At 36.9% G+C, this 14,135-nt stretch overlaps 1 pseudogene; it reads left to right on the top strand.

The window, feature by feature from the left end:
* Positions 1–492: 492 nt before the first annotated feature.
* LOC147619468 (uncharacterized) lies at positions 493–13,808 on the top strand (annotated as a pseudogene).
* The last annotated feature ends 327 nt before the right edge of the window (positions 13,809–14,135 follow it).

The raw sequence follows: 14,135 nt of genomic DNA, 5'->3' as shown, positions 1-14,135 counted from the left end.
AGTCTCAAGGAGGCCATCTCATTCATTCAAAAGGTGAAGTACATGTCACGCTTCATTCAATTAGCCTCAGAGTTACTTCACCCCTTGCAAAAATTGACTCAACAAGTAGAGTTTGCATGGTCTGATGAGCTTGAGGAGTACTTTTGTAACATTAAAGTCATTTTGTCAGAGCTACCAACACTCATGCCTCCTTGTTGAGAGTACACTTTCTTTGTTAGCTCTAGTGTTGGAAAGGAAACAGTGGGTGCAATTTTGTTACAGCAAGATCTCCACAGTACTAGGATGCGGCCCATCTACTTTGTTAGTAGGGTCATGAATGTCATGGAGAAAGGCTACACGGAAGCAAAACTCATGATGCTTGCTCTCATCTTTGCGGTGAGAAAATTTAGATCCTACTTGTTACCAAAACCTTTTGTAATTCTCACTACAGAAAATTTGTTTCCTTGGGTGTCTTCTCAAATGACTATCAGTGCTAGAATCACAAAGTGGGTTATGGAATTACAAGAATTCCAATACTCTTTCAAGGTAGAAGATAGTGTGCGTGCATAATTGGCAGGGATTCTCACTTATAGAGTGCATGAAAAGGAGATTAAGGTGCCTGAAGTAAAGACCCTACCATTGCCACCACCCAAAACTATACCTAATGCATTCACCTTGTTCTTTGATGGAGCTTTTAGAAAAGCCACAAGTAAAGCAGGGGGAGGGCTGGTGCTACTCAACCCAAATCGAGAGGTGGTTATGAAGGAGAAGGTCAACTTGCCAAGTTCTACTAGCAACAATGAAGCAGAGTACGACATACTACTTCATGGTTTGAAGATGTGCATCAATCAAGGGATACAACGTCTCCTGGTAAAAGGGGATGCACTTCTTATTGTAAGGCAAATTTTAGGCATTTGGGCATGCAAGAATGAAAGATTAAGGCAAAAGGTTCATGCTATCCGTAGGCTGTTTAATCAATTTGAGGAGGTGCAATTGTATCATATTCCCAGGAAACAAAATGAGAATGCTGATCTACTTGCACAACAAGCTGTTGCATGTGTTAAGAAGGAAATGCAAGTAGTAGTCTTGGCTGCAGCGGCTATTAAGCAACCACGGTACCACGGAATGGAGACACTGGCTCCCATAGTGAGCTACATCTTGGAAGGTGAATTCCCACAAGACTTCACAAGGGCACAAAAGAGGAGGCTCATGAAGAGAGCAAGTTCTTTCTTGTTCTTAGAAGGTGCCCTCTACCAAAAAGGAAAAGATCAAGTGTGCAGAAGAGTACCAACAACCAAGGAGATTCCAGCCATTTTAGAGGGTTTGCATGAAGAAGCATGTGGTGGCCATTTTGCTCAAGAACTAACTGTGAAAAAGATTTTGCTTGCTGGGTATGTTTGGCCAAGCTTACATGTGGATGTCCAACATTGGTGTAGGAGCTGTCATAACTGCCAAGTCAATGGTAATAAGAGGTTTCTACATGGTCCACGCCAATTAGTCATTGCAAGTGGTCCATTTGAAAAATGGGGCATTGATGCTATGGGTCCACTATCTAGAACTAAAAATGGAAAATTGTACATCTTAGTGGCCATAGACTACATGACTAGGTGGGTGGAGGCTCAAAGTGTGGCAAGGGTGAATGGAAAGACTGTAAGTAAATTTGTTTACACTCACATATGTTGCAGATTTGGCACCCCCTTGGAGATTGTTTCTGACAATGGTCCAGGTTTTGGAAAAGGTTTGCTCACCGAAGTTTGTGAAGAGCTTCATATTTCACATCATCATAGCACACCCTACTATCCCCAATCAAATGGGTTAGTAGAGAAGGCTAATGGTATTATTGTAGGAATCATAAGGAAGATGGTGGAGAACAAGACGAAGCTTTGGGATGAGTTCCTTGATGGAGCACTATGGGCATACCGGACTACCTACCGAGAAGCAACGGGGTTTACGCCCTTTCACTTGGTTTATGGTCAAGAAGCATTGCAGCCTATTGAGCTCAACATTCCAACAATGCGGCTACATGGAAAAGGTGGACTAGGAGATCAAGATGCATGGGTAGATCAACTTCTCACTTTAGTTGAGCTAGAGTGGAAAAGAGAAGCTGCATACGAGTGTTATAGAAGAAAAGCCATGCAAGCAGCAGAGAAGTTCAATGCAACTTTGAAAGACAAGGGCATCAAAGAAGGAGATCTTGTGCTAAGGTATGACAATCGACTTGATAATCGGTTTGATGCCAAGTTTGAAACTAGATGGCAGGGACCATACATTGTCAAGAAGGTTTTCAACTCTAGCTATTATCAGCTCATGGATTTGGATGGCAAAGAACATTCTAAGAAGGTTAATGGCTATAGACTCGAGCCATATTTGAGTTGCATTCTACCGACAGACTTACAAAAGCAATCACAAAAAGGAGATAAAAGGGCATGTAAGTCCTGTGGTTTGAGTGATGGATGTGGTGCAAAACACAAGGAACAGAAGAAAGATGGACAAGAGAACCACATTAAACCACTTGCTTTAGAAGGCCTACATTATGACAGTACATGAATATACCATCATGATGGTACATTATGATGGTACATGAATATACCATCATCTAGGGGGAGGGCTGAATGATAGTCGTTTTTTCGACTATCCACATTGCCACAGGGAGCTACCTCGTGCAAGGAAAATCACATAAACTCTTTGTCATAAATACCTTTTCACTGTAAATAGGCGTGTGTGCGTTAGGGACTTTACCCATATCTTCTATATATTTTTTATATTATAAAAAAAAGATTTTGCTAGCTACTCATCAAAAATAAATAAAATTATTACGGCCCATTTTGTGTAAATATTTCATTTCATATAAGGGCCTAAATATGGGGGTCTCTATTTTCTCTAGTTATGTAAATACTTCATTAGGTGTGTGTATTACAAAACCTAAATATATTTTTATTTATTTATTACTATTATTATTATTCTTCATAATATTTTTGGACCATCATTGTACATATGCTTCAACTTCACCATGCATAAGTAACTCCTATGCTCTCACATTTCCACCCACACCATATAGAAAGCCTACTACCCAAATCATTTTTTCCCTTAGACTATTTCATCTTTTATTCTCTCATCTACCCTAAAATAATGAGAGTCTCCCTCCCTTTTGACTTCCATAGTTTAGTTATTTTGTGTATATTTTTTACTATTAAATATTTTATATATTTTTATTACATAATTTTTCATATATCAATTATTTTTATATATTTTATTCACAATTAGATCTCTTTGTTTATTTTATTTTCCTATCATAATAACCATATTATCATGATATGTTGACTAGTTAAATACTAGCTTGTCTTTTCTTATTATGTAAATCCTTTATAAAATAGAAAAAATCTCCTCCATGCAAGTGTCCACATACACTTGAGTCTCTAAGGTCAGGGTATGATGTATTGGGGGGCTCACTCTTGGAGCTATCAAGAAATTCCACCAATGGGGACCCACACAAAGATTTTTAAAATTCAGAAAATATATGATTCTGCTGAGTTTTTTGCGCCCGCCTCCACTCCGAATTTGGACTAGTCATCAAAAGACAAAAGTTAGCTCGGGAGCTCAACAATATGCTCAATTTGTTTGAGAATTTTTGGAGCTAATGGCGGTGAGATATGAATTTTTTATTGGACCCCAATCTGCCCACTTTTTGGCAAGGTACACCTAGTCTCTTCTCACCTCCCTTACACATTCATCACCAACACACTTACTCATTCCTTTCTCACTGCATCAAACCTGCAAACTTCATGTCCTCTCTCACCCTCTCCATCTTTTCCCTCTCCTTCCATCTCTATTTGCTCTCATATCTACTCTACACCCATACCTCATCTCCATTTCTCTCCCTACTACTCCCATATTACTAAATTATTTTCCCAATCTCAAAAAAGTACATAAAATTCAGCATGAATGTACCATATTAACCTCTGCAAATATGGGTTTCCATTTACAAAAACCCCCATGTTCTTCACCTCAATCAACTTTTGTGGTGTCAAATGCAAGAAGGAGACCGGCGGTTAACTTAAAGATCTACACATGGGAGAATCCAAGCTTCTTCGAGCTTTCAACCACACAAAGGATCTTTCCAAATCTTTACTCCTCACACTCATTTTGTACATTGTATTACTAACCTTTTATAGTGATTACTAACTACTAACCACTAACATTTGTAAATAAGCACCCACTCTACTACTTTTGGAGTAGGCATTACTACAAGTTATTTGCTCAAACCTCTACATCACACTTTCCTCTCATCTTCAATAATTCTCTCACCTTAAGCCCACATCCACCATGTGACTCAAGGGATAAGAAGAGGCCCACTCTCATTTCAAAATAAAAAATCCATAATCTATGATTTCTCATAATAAGATTGATTAGGCTTAATCCTAATTGGGGCTTCTCAAACCTATAAATAGAGCCCCTTCCATTCCTTGAAAAAGGGAGAGATTACACACATTATACACCACTCCTAACTCTAGTGTGTAAGGAGATAGTGAAGCTTGAAGCTTGAAGCTAGTTATGTCATTGTGAGGGCTTGAGTGATGCCATACTCCCTATCATAATTGTATCTTGCCTTTGTGCATCAATAAGATTAGTAGTTTGGGTGCAATTGTGTACAAAATCTTGGACTCCTACATCTCCAAAGTTTATTTAGCGAAGCGGTCCGATTTTTTATTTAAGGTAAATTTGATCCTTGTATTTTATGGTGTGATTTTATGCTTGGAGGCTTGAGGGCTTGTTTTTGATTTGTTGCCTTTCAATTCATGGTAAGAGGGTTGTATGGTGAGAGGGCTCCCGTAACCTTAAGACCAAGTGCATAGCGACAACAAAATCAAGCTTATATTGTCTCTCTAAGTTCTTCTCCAAGTTTGGTGTGCATCTATTTGTGTTATGCTAGTCTCCTCCACACATAATACCATATGTTATGAGTATTTGTTGAGAGTGTGTGTGTCTTTTGATTGATGTATATGGTTAGCTTGTATTGATTGGCTACAAGGAAAGATCTTTGGTGTCCTAGTTCACACACATAACTAGGTGGTGCCCCTTTTCTTGTTGGGTGTGTGGTTTTGGGGTTCTTATGTTTGTGTTGCATTGTGCCCCAAGCCCATTGAGCAACACGGGAGCCTTGAGGAGTGCTTAGAGGCCGCTCTTCTTGTTGCCCGCCCCCCCGGACTGCCTCAGTATCAATGGAAATAAACTGCCCAAAGCTTTAAAAAATAATAACTCAATAAACTAGGGCATGTACTTGGGCAAAACTCTACGTCCGACGATAGAGATGTGGGGTAGCTCGGGCGAGATCGACAGTAGCAACAACTCGGGCAAGCTCTATCGACGGCAACAGATGGCGACAATTGCTCCATCGAGATGGTGATAGGTACTTGAAAAGCTTCAAAAAAACAAAGGAAAGGACGGAAGATAATGAAAAGCGAGGAGAGTTTGGGGATTTTTAGGGTACACATATGGGCGAGATACGTGGCATCGACCATTTTGGCTTTTAATATCTCACCCGAGATATTATAATTATATAAATTAGTAACTCGCTTTACTTATCTTGACTAAGATAAAATTAATATATAATTAATTCAATTCACGTATCTCACTCGAGATAAGATAAATATATAATTAATTCTATTTACATATCTTGCCCAAAAAATGATAAATATATAATTAATTCGATTTACGTATCTCGCTCAAGATACGATAAATATATAATCAATTCTATTTACGTATCTCACCTGAGAAATGATAAATATATAATTAATTCGAGTTATGCATCTCGCCCGAGATACAACAAATATATAATTATCTTGCCCCCGAGAAACCTTTTATCAATTTTCATATCTTGCTCGAGATATAAATATACATGCTGCGTTGGCACGACACTATGAGACTGGGCAGTCTAGTTAGTATCATAAAGGAATTATTTTTATTTCAAAAGTGTTATTCTCATTAAATTTGATTTTTATGCATAGAAAGATGCATAAAGGATTTATTTTTATTTCAAAAGTGTTATTCTCATTAAATTTGATTTTTATGCATAGAAAGATGCATAAAGGATTTATTTTTATTTCAAAAGTGTTACTCATTAAATTTGATTTTTATGCATAGAAAAATGCATAAAGGATTTATTTTTATTTCAAAAGTGTTATTCTCATTAAAATTGATTTTTATGCATAGAAAGATGCATAAAGGAATTATTTTTATTTCAAAAGTGTTATTCTCATTAAATTTTATTTTTATGCATAGAAAGATGCATAAGGATTTATTTTTATTTCAAAAGTGTTATTCTCATTCAAATTGATTTTTATGCATAGAAAGATGCATAAAGGAATTATTTTTATTTCAAAAGTGGTATTCTCATTAAAATTGATTTTTATGCGTAGAAAGATGCATAAAAATTCTATGTTTAAATTCTATGAATAGATGTGATGAGATGTGATGTGAATCAGATAGATGTGAATGAATGGATGGATGGGTGTGATGTGAATAGAGGTGATGAGATGTGAGGTGAATAGATGTGATGAGATGTGATGTGAATCAGATAGATGTGAATGAATGGATGGATGGATGTGATGTGAATAGAGGTGATGAGATGTGAGGTGAATAGATGTGATGAGATGTAACATAAATCACATAGATGTGAATGAATGGATGGATGGATGGATGTGATGCAAATCAGATAGATGTGAATGAATGGATGGATGGATGGATGTGATGCAAATCAGATAGATGTGAATGAATGGATGGATGGATGTGATGTGAATAGAGGTGATGAGATGTGAGGTGAATAGATGTGATGTGAATCGGATAGATGTGAATGAATGGATGGATGGATGTGATGTGAATAGAGGTGATGAGATGTGAGGTGAATAGATGTGATGAGATGTGATGTGAATCAAATAGATGTGAATGAATGGGTGGATGGATGTGATGTGAATAGAGGTGATGAGATGTGAGGTGAATAGATGTGATGAGATGTGATATGAATCAGATAGATGTGAATGAATGGATGGATGGATGTGATGTGAATAGAGGTGATGCGATGTGAGGTGAATAGAGGTGATGAGATGTGATGTGAATCAGATAGATGTGAATGAATGGATGGAAGGATGTGATGTGAATAGAGGTGAATAGATGTGATGAGATGTGATGTGAATCAGATAGATGTGAATGAATGGATGGATGGATGTGATGTGAATAGAGGTGATGAGATGTGAGGTGAATAGATGTGATGAGATGTGATGTGAATCAGCAGATGGTTGTGAATAAATGGATGGATGTGATGTGAATAGAGAAGATGAGATGTGAGGTGAATAGATGTGATGTGAATCAAATAGATGTGAATGAATGGATGAGATGTGATGTTATGTGAATCAGGATGTAAATGAATGATATGGGATGTGAGTGGATGTATGTGATAGAATGGATGTGAATGTGTATATAAAGAAGGGATGTGAATGTGTATATAAAGAATGGATGTGAATATGTGAAAGAATGGATGTGAATGTATGTGATGAAAATGGATGTGAATGTGTATGTGAAGAATGTATGTGAATGAGTATGTAAAAGAATGGATGTGGATGTATGTGAAAGAATGGATATAGATGTGTATGTGAAAAAATATGATGTGATGTGACATGAATATATGTGGATGTGAAGTGATAGATATGAATGTATGGATAGATGTGAGAAGTCGTACATGTGAACGATTGGATGGATGTGGATGAATGTGATAAGATGTGTATGAATGAGATATGATGTGGATAGAAGTGATGTTATATAATGTATGTGATGGGATGGTTATGAGAATGTATGTGATGGATATGAACGAATGAATGTGATGGATATGAATGAATGTGATGTGATGTAAATGGAGATAGATGTGATGCGTGACGTGAACGAATATGATGTGATGAGATGTGGATATGGGTAGATGCGAGTGGATGAGATCTAATTTAAGTTTTTATGTTGATATCTTTGCTAATCTTGATTCATCTATGTACAAGTAAGCAAAACCTTTAACTAGAGAGCTGCCTGTGCAAAAAATGCAGTTGCATGTGTAGAAAATGCAGTTGTACATCTACACAGGTAGCTCTCTAGAATTTTTTTTAAATTCCAGAGCACGTCTATAAGCACGTCTATAACAGATTCTATAAAGGTGTCTATTTACGCATCTATATACACGTCTATATGGACGTCTATAAGCACATTTATATCAGTAGACACGCATATAGGCTCGTGTCTATAGACGCGATTTTAGATGCGCCCGTAGCATTTTAAAGCACGTTGTCAAAACGTGTCTATAAATGCGCCTAGGGCCGCTTTTCCTTGTAGTGTGACAACCCAAGAACTTTGGCATGAGATGCACATGGAGCCACAAAACTCCGGCAATGTGGCAAACATGGAGCTAAGAAATAATGACAATGTGGCACTCTAAAACACTGGTGATTTGGAGCCACAAAGTCGCAACATGGCTAGAATGGATCCCCAAAACACTGGCGTAGTGCCTATAGAGGCATTTGCCAATCTTTATGAGAGATGCATGTGCCCATGCACATGTTGTAAGTATCAAGTCACTCAAAAACAAAGAATTTGTAACAATAATGTATGTATGTATGGTATATATCTGGTAGAAAGTCTAAAAAATCTACATTTTCTCTCTCTAGGACCCTAGTAACATTGATGAGCCTATTGACTACATGGAAACTAGCCTAACAAGACATTACTACACACTATTTTCAGGATGGGACACTAAATAAGGAAAAATACACAGGATGGTACTCTACATGAACCCATGCAGCCACCACAACAATGAGAGGACATGTTAGAGAAGGGAACAATGGATGAGAGCTATTAGATGTATTTACACAATTAATGGGCCATGGACCAAAGTATCATGGTTAGGAGGACGGTAGCATAGTATGGCATCAAAATAAAACCCACGAAGAAGATTATTTCATAACCTCGCAAATCTACCACTTTATCCTCAAGCTCGAATATGCAATTCACAATATGTCCAATTGCTATGGGCAAGGAGTTGCAACTGTGCAAGGTATACTTATGTGGAATATGCATGATTGGCCAAGGTTTGGAGAATGTGTGGGTAAGTAATTAATTAAACTTGTGAGCTATTGTAGTACATACCTTTCTTATCAATTTATAATGTTGGTTTATAATGTTTTGAAGAGTTTACTATATTTGGATATAACGCATGTCCATTATGTGGACCTCGATTAGATTCTTATTACTCTACATCACTCTAAAAGATAGTGTACGAGGGTCATGTGTGATATCTCCTTGAGGATCACAAATTGCTAGAGGGAAATTTAGGGCGACCACCTCTGTCTTTAAAGCATAGAGGGATAATGCAAATTTTGCACCCCCAAGGATGAAGAGGCTCTCCATTGTTCACAAAATTCCTTACTGGAGTGGTCTTCTAATTAATTATCTACTAGACCCAATGCACATATTCAAGAATATAGCTGATGTGCTTTGGAAAACCATAAGTGGGGCCAAAAAAAGCAAGGGCCAAAGGGACATAGTTATTAGATGTTTTCCTAGAGAGATTCAAGAAAACTCAAAGGGACTTTTTTAACAATGAGCTCATCCAGAGGGATAGTATGGCTAAAGGATGGCTTGTACAAGAGTCTCTTGTTTACATAACAAAATTTTTTAGTACATCTAACCCAAAGGTGCCTTGGCTATGGAGCCATGAAGAAGTTGATACAGTAGTTGGGGAAGTGCCACAAGGAAATGGGCTCTTAAGAATAGTGGTGGACAACACCTTATAAGAGAAGATCAATAAATTTTGTATCTTTAACTCAAAGGCTATGGTTAAATGAATTGAAAGATATGAGGATGTCAAGGCACAATGTATCAATTTCTAAAAAAACATTAGGAGGAGTCAAACAACAAGAAACCTATCATACCCTCTGGGCCTTCCCTTCAAGTAGATAGCTTAATGCAATAATAACACAAGAAAAACATGATGGTGAGGCTATCACTGAGGAGGAATCTAAGCTTGCAAAACTTTGTGATTAGCATGTGAGATTGATCTCTTGGACTATTGTCTCATTAATTTAAAAAAAAGTATGTTTACTAATAAGGAGGCTCTTGCACAAGGTTGTGATTCGCATGTAGGTGATTGATCTCCTGGACTACTATCTCATGCATCACCTTGTAGGCTAATCCTTGTTATGCTTGTAGTATTGTAAATATGGTGCACTTTGATCACACGGTTATCATTTTTAAGAGCAATAAATAGATTGTAAAAAAATAACTTTTAATAGCGATGTCAAGGCTAACCTCATGCAAGAAAGCCAATCAAGTGCAAGTGACTTGAATGTAGAATCTGGCATGCTTGATGGGACCATTAAAAATGTCATCTCCCTCGCTTTTAGAGGGTTTGATATGTTTATCTTTGATGTGAAGTGGTTCAAGGTAGTAAAACATGGACCAAATTAAACCATAAGGAAGAACAAGAGTGGGTTTGTTCAAGTTGACTCGACAAAGTTTTTGACCGACTAGAGGGACATATTTGTGCTACTAGAACATTATGAGCAAGGCATCTTTAAAGAAGATTCGAAGGATCCAAGGTGGGTGTTTGTAGTCCAAGTTGCTCCTCTTATAGGCAAACAAATTTTTGAAGAAACTAGAAGAACTAGAGAATCATAATGATGGAGTTAATGTTGTTGAAAATCAAGAGACAAATTATAGAGTTGATGTTGAAATCCAAGAGAAGACCATATTAGGGAGTTTGGGAAAATCACATTACTTTGGGAGTTTTCTTTTCAATGTACTTTTTGGTGTATCTTGATCATACTTAGATTCCAAAGTTGTCGGAGAATGTGGATTTAGATCCTACTCTTTAAGAGCTTTCCAACGATATGTCAGATGAGAGGGTTTTGACAAAATATTAAAAGGGTTCACCATGCCCCCCTTTTTTGATCTTGCAAAATGGGAATGGGGATTTTTCCAAACTCCCTAATATGGTCTTAGAGCCAATTATGAGATGAACCTAGGCCTGAGGGAAAGGTCATCAAGATATAATAGAGAGCCAAGTACATCCGACAAATGGGAGCACATAGATGAACTTGATCATATAGAAGAGCAAGCCATTGCGACCAATTGGTTTAAAAGTCCTTAGGTGACATTGAAGAAGACATAGAGGCATTCGTTGAAATTTATCTTTTTGGGTACATAGCTCTACCTGAGGATGATATAATAGATGATGATCTATGAGTTTGTAAGTATTAAATTTTAAGAATTTTCTTGATTAATAGCTCTAAAAATCGCTACAATACTCGTAAAGAAAAGTATTAAGCGGCTACAGATCTGCCAAAGGAGTACTCCCAAAATTATGTAATTTAAATAATTTTCTTGATTAATATATCTAAGAATTACCAAAATATACATAGAGAGAAGTATTAAGTAGCTGCTCTACTAAACAAGTACTCCCAAAGGAGTACTAAGAATTAACATAATATACATAGAGAGAAGTATTAAGTGGCTGCTACCAAAGGAGTACTCCCAAAATCATGTAATTTCAGCTAGATACTTGTAAAGAAAACTATTAAGTGGCTACAGATCTGCCAAAGAAGTACTCCCAAAATTGTGTAATTTTAATAATTTTCTTGATTAATATATCTAAGAATTACCAAAATATACATAGAGAGAATTATTAAGTAGCTGCTCTACTAAACAAGTACTCCCAAAGGAGTACTAAGAATTAACATAATATACATAGAGAGAAGTATTAAGTGGCTGCTACCAAAGGAGTACTCCCAAAATCATGTAATTTTAGCTAGAGTGATAATTAAGTGGCCATATATCATAAACACATCCATTAGTCTTGAAAATTTGTAAAAGTGAAAAAAATTACTATTTAGTATGATGCAAGGTCTCACCACTATCCCATCATTGACAATTTTGATCCTCTAAAGTATAAGCAAAATTATAATCTAGTGATATGTTTATTTTCTACATTTAATTACACATTTCTTATATCGTAGATGTGCTTAAAAAGGAAAAAGATGGTAATTTTGACTATAAATATGACCATACTTCAATATTTTTTAGGTTTATAAAAAAATATAATTTTTTGTTTTTACTAGCACACATACCAGCATATATATCGGTGCCTATACCAACACATATACCGGTGACTATACCACCACTTTATGATATGCCTTTTACCATGGTGTACCACCGCTTATATTGGTGCCGCTCGTAATTGTTACTAGTAAAAACTGATCGGTAACCCATCATTCCCTTATAGTGAGAGAAGAAGAACATAGAAATATAAATATTTTGATTGGAAAACATAGAAGGGAGAAGACACATACCTTGTGATTGAAAGCACTATGCTTATGGAAGAGAGCAAGGAAGGAAGGAGATAAAGGAAGAGAAAGGAAGGTAGCTAGGTCATGTAACCAGAGAGGTATTCTAAATGCATCATGGTCTGGGTGAGAAAATCCAAAATTGTCCCCAATAAATATGGCTATACATGTAACAACGGAGATATCCATGTGTATAGCTACACAAAAATAGCCACATCATAGTCAATGCCTCTGTTATCACTACTTGCACCACTCTCTCACTACTTTCTCTCACTATTGGCACAACTATACCTTCATTCTCTTGTAGTGACACACACACACACACATGCACACACACATTCTCTTGCAGTGTCACACACACATTTACACACCTTTTTTCCTTATGCTCTCACGAGGCATTTTTTAAAACAAAAGTCAGTTATATAGATTCTCTTCTACATAATTAGCTACACCCCTAGATTCTCCTAAATTGTATTCTCATATTTTATTTCAAATAAAAATAATTTCTTCATTCTTCTTCGGGCCTTCTCTCTCTCTCTCTCTCTCTCTCACACACACACACACACACACATAAGTGTGTATGCACACTCACTCAAAATCTAAGACATTTAATTTATCTTACTTTCATACACTCTAGTTTAAGTTATAACTTATCAGTTTTAACTTAATATTTAGTAAAACATTTTGGATGCAACTACTCCTCATGTTCTCCAAGCTTATTTTTCATAAAGTCAAAGTAAATTTTTAAAGTTTTTTTCCTAGTTGTGTTATCCTAGTACTAGTGGTTCCTCTTATATCTCTACCTGATTTTTTAATGCTATATTTAAAAAAATCATTAATCTTGATTCTAGTTTTAATGTTTAGCATTGTTCTTCGTGACTGAGATACTAGAGAACTCCATGAATAACGTGTAATTCCCACTCATGACACATAAGTACTAGCATATATGTTGTAGTGGGTAGATGAATATAGGTTAGTAGTTCTCCCTCAAAGGCCGGGGGCCTCACTAACATAGAAATGTGCTTATCACGTGCATTCAACATAAGGCATATTTACATAGAAAGGACACAGAAATTTATTTACAGAGGGAGACCTTTTTTTACCCATAGTGTCAATTTATAGAAGGGGTATTTTTATTTATATATTCTATGAAGCATCCTTAAGGGCGCTAGCTACTATAGCCTAGCTACATCAAGTTTCAACCTTCTTAAATGTTTGAATCTTCATCTCGCAGATGAATTCTTTACTCCTCTTAGCTTCAGCGCCATCATCGTTGGAGCCTTTTTTATTGTAGATGAATTCTTCACTCCTCTCAGCTTCAATGCCATCATCGCTGGAGCTAGAAAATGTATGCAGGAAGAAGCAGGCACATCCAATGCATCCCCCCCTCTTTCTTCTGCTGTTGTGATTTCTGCTGCTCCTCCTCCTCCCCATCCTCCTCTGACACAATCATGGTAGCATCTTGACCAGGAGGTAATTGCTATATTCCTTGTGATTCATGTTTCACAAGCTCTCTACATGATACTATTGCTGGTGAAGCACATGCTGTTGTTTTAACCTATGGAAGAATGTGGGTGGGGGAGGGGGCGGGGCTGTGTGGGAAAGAAAAGAAAGGCACCCCATCAATCGTTTAGAAGGAGGATTTGAAGGTCAACACGGTGCAAGCTTCCACCAGCTCACATTGGACAAATGAGAATCTATTCGGCATTGGTTCTGACTGTGCAGCAGTATACTTTCAAGAGGAGAATGCCAATGGGAAGATCACAAGGTCATGCAAGCCAAGCT

This window comes from Cibotium barometz, chromosome 33 (genome assembly GCF_041138505.1).
Source record: "Cibotium barometz isolate CiBa-2024 chromosome 33, ASM4113850v1, whole genome shotgun sequence".
NCBI classification, from domain to species: domain Eukaryota; kingdom Viridiplantae; phylum Streptophyta; class Polypodiopsida; order Cyatheales; family Cibotiaceae; genus Cibotium; species Cibotium barometz.
This window is presented reverse-complemented; position numbering and strand designations above follow the sequence as displayed.